Raw genomic sequence first — 3,899 nt, forward strand, 5'->3', positions numbered from 1 at the left:
CAGGACCCATGAAATAGCAGAGGGAAGCAGGGCTCCAGCCCAGGACAGCCTGGATGGTTGCTGGGTAAGGTCTATCGCATCATGCTGGGAGTGGAGCAAAGCAGAGAAGAGACCAGCATGGGCTGTGCCTGGACCAACTGGACCTGGGAGCTGGGTGGAATAGGACTTAGTACCCTGAATCAGTGAGCCGTGGCAGTTACCAGACTTTTCAACCCACAAACACCAAAGACAACAGAGAAGGTTAGTGGGAAAAAGGAGTTTGTGAAAGGAGTGAAAGGAGTTTGTGGTTGGCCTCTACCTCCAAGGGCAGCTGAGGTGGTGCAGCTCAGAGGCTGCTTCCAGAGCTACAGCTGCAGTTGCTTCTGGTCCCAGGCCCACCTGGTGGGAGGAATTAAGTGGCAAATCAGAGCAGGATTGCAGAGCCTGCTTAGATCTGAGTCCCAGTATGGGTTGATGGTTCTTGGGGGAGGAGTACCACTGCTGCGGCAGAGCTTGCTGTGTAGAAATAGCCCTGAAAACATCAACACAGCCCCTCAAGCTTGGGATACAAAGTACTCTCTATTCTACAAGCAGTCATACCCTGACGAAAAGCTCAAGGGTCAAGTAGTTGGCTGGGAACACGGCAGGGCAGCAAAAACAGACTCAGATTCAGAATCAGACTTTGGAATCTTTCCTTGGAGACAAAGAAGACCAAAACATACAGCCAGAAGAAGTCAACAAATTCAAAGAGCCTACATCAAAAGCCTCCAAGAAAAACATGAACTGGTCTCAGGCCATGGAAGAGCTCAAAAAGGAATTGGAAAAGCAAGTTAGAGAAGTAGAGGAAAAAGTGGGAAGAGAAATTAGAGTGATGGCAGAAAACCATGAGAAACAAGTCAACGACTTGCTAAAGGAGACCCAAAAAAATACTGAAGAAAATAACACCTTAAAAAATAGACTGACTCAGTAGCAGGGCATACTGCACTCACGAGGAAGTGCTTTCCTGAGGGGTGGAGTACTATTGTGGCTACAGCAGCAGAGGTGGTGGGAGGCACATTGCAGGAGCTACCGCTATGGCAGATGAGATCAGCAATGCTCAGACTGCCCAGCCCGGGGGAGACACCACTTTGGGAAGATCATTTGCAAGGAAATCCCGGCCAAAATCATATTTGAAGATGACTGGTGTCTTACTTTCCGTGATGTTTGCCCACAAGCCCCAACTCATTTCCCAGTGATACCCAAGAAACCCATTACCCAGATATCTGTTGCAGAAGAAGATGATGAAAATCTTCTTGGACACTTAATGATTGTTGGCAAGAAATGTGCAGCTGACCTGGGTCTGAAGAGAGGATACCGAATGGTGATCAACGAAGGTGCAGATGGGGGGCAATCCATCTATCACATCGCTCTACATGTCCTTGGAGGATGTCAAATGACATGGTCTCCTGGATAAATTGTTGGAATAATTTCTTTTATTTAGGGAGCAAGGCAGGTTTACAATGTATATGTTAAGCTGAGAATACTTAATGATTTCTGTGAAACAAGAAATTGGGAAATCATTTAAAAATGTACACAATAAAACACAATTATCTGTTTCCCATGCTTCTGAAAAAAAAAATGGACTAACTCAAATGGCAAAAGAGCTCCAAAAAAACAATGAGAAGAAGAATGCTTTGAAAGACAGAATTAGCCAAATGGAAAAGGATGTCCAAAAGACCACTAAAGAAAATACTACCTTAAAAACTGGATTGGAGCAAGTGGAAGCTAGTGACTTTATGAGAAATCAAGAGATTATAAAACAGAACCAAAGGATTGAAATAATGGAAGACAATGTCAAATATCTCATTTGAAAAACCACTGACCTGCAAAATAGATCCAGCAGAGATCATTTAAAAATTATTGGACTACCTGAAAGCCATTATCAAAAACAAGAGCCTATATATCATCTTTCAAGAAATTGTCAAGGAAAAGTACCATGATATCCTAGAGCCACAGGGTAAAATAGAAATTGAAAGAATCCAATGATCGCCTCCTGAAAAGATCCCTAAAAGAAAACTCCTAGGAATATTGTCACAAAATTCCAGAGTTTCCAGATCAAGTAGAAAATACTGCAAACAGCCAGAAAGAAACAATTTGAGTATTGTGGAAATACAATCAGAATAACACAAGATCTAGCGGCTTCTCCATTAAGGGATCAAAGGGCTTGGAATATGATATTCCAGAGGTCAGTGGAGCTAGGATTAAAAGCAAGAATCACCTACCCAGCAAAACTGAGTATCATGCTCCAAGGCAAAATATGGATTTTCAATAAAATATAAGAATTGCAAGCTTTCTCAGTGAAAAGACCAGAGCTGAATAGAAAATTTGACTTTCAAACACAAGAATCAAGAGAAGCATGAGAAGGTAAATAAGAAAGAGAAATCATAAGGGACTTACTAAAGTTGAACTGTTTTGTTTACATTCCTACATGGAAAGATGATGTGTATAATTCATGAGACCTCAGTATTAGTGTAGCTGAAGGGAATACACATGCACAAACACACACACACACACACACACATATATACATATATATAGACAGAGGGCACAGGGTGAATGGAATATGAAGGGATGATATCTAAAAAAATAAAATCAAATTAAGGGATGAGAGAGGAATATATTGAGAGAGGGAGAAAGGGAGAGATAGAATGGGGTAAATTATCTTGCCTAAAAGCTGCAAGAAAAAACAGTTATATAGGAAGGGAAGAGGGGGAAGGTGAGGGGGAATGAGTGAATCTTGCTCTCATCAGATTTGATCTGAGGAGGGAATAACATACACACTCAATTGGGTATCTTACCCCACAGGAAAGAAGGAGGGAGGAGATAAAAAAGGGGGGATGATAGACGGGAGGGCAGATAGGTGGAAGAGGTAATAAAAACAAACACTTTTGAAAAGGAATAGGGTCAAGGGAGAAAATTGAATAAAGGGGGATAGGATAGGAAAGAGCAAAATATAGTTAGTCTTTCACAACATGAGTATTGTGGAAGGGTTTTGCACAATGATACACATGTGGCCTATGTTGAATCACTTGCCTTCTTAGGGAGGGTGGGTGTGGAGGGAAGAGGAGAGAGAATTTGGAACTCAAAGTTTTAAAAACAGATGTTCAAAAAAAAGTTTTTACATGCAACTAGGAAATAAGATATACAGGCAATGGGGCATAGAAATCTATCTTGCCCTACAAGAAAGTAAGGGAAAGGGGGATGGGGGGAGTGGGGTGACAGAAGGGAGGGCTGACTGGGGAACAGGGCAATCAGAATATATGCCATCTTGGAGTGGGAGGAGGGTGGAAATGGGGAGAAAATTTGCAATTCAAACTCTTGTGGAAATCAATGCTGGAAACTAAAAATATTAAATAAATAAAAAATAATTTAAAAAATTTAAAAAAAGAAAAAACACTGCATTTAACCTTTCCACAATAATCTTATACTTCTTTTCCTTTTCACAGCCAAACTTGTAGGAAGAATTGGATGCCATTTTTACCTCCATTTTCTTAGCTCCCACTCATTTTTCCACTCCTTGTTATTTGGCTTTCAGTCCTAACACTCTACTGAAATTGGACTCTGCAAATTACCAACAATTTCTTAACTGCTAAAGTAAAAGTCCTCTATTTTTTTTCTCTCTGTAACTTCAACACTAACTACCTCCTCTTGAATGTTCTTTCTTCTCTGTGCTTCTGGGACAGTTTTCTCTTTTTTCTTTCTATTTGTTTGACTGGTCTTTTCAGGCATCTTTTTTGGATTATTATCACTTTCTTTCTCATCCAGCATGTGTCCCATTAGCCTCAGGAAATTCTTTTCTTTTCTTTATGTTCTCTTCTTTGTGATCTTGTCAACTTCAGTGTCTTCAACTATGTGGCTGACATATATATGTACACACACAC

General features: G+C 40.7%; 1 pseudogene; it reads left to right on the top strand.

The window, feature by feature from the left end:
* The first annotated feature begins 1,052 nt into the window (after positions 1 to 1,052).
* LOC118848973 lies at positions 1,053 to 1,432 on the top strand (annotated as a pseudogene).
* The last annotated feature ends 2,467 nt before the right edge of the window (positions 1,433 to 3,899 follow it).

This window comes from Trichosurus vulpecula, chromosome 4 (assembly GCF_011100635.1).
Source record: "Trichosurus vulpecula isolate mTriVul1 chromosome 4, mTriVul1.pri, whole genome shotgun sequence".
Classification (NCBI taxonomy): domain Eukaryota; kingdom Metazoa; phylum Chordata; class Mammalia; order Diprotodontia; family Phalangeridae; genus Trichosurus; species Trichosurus vulpecula.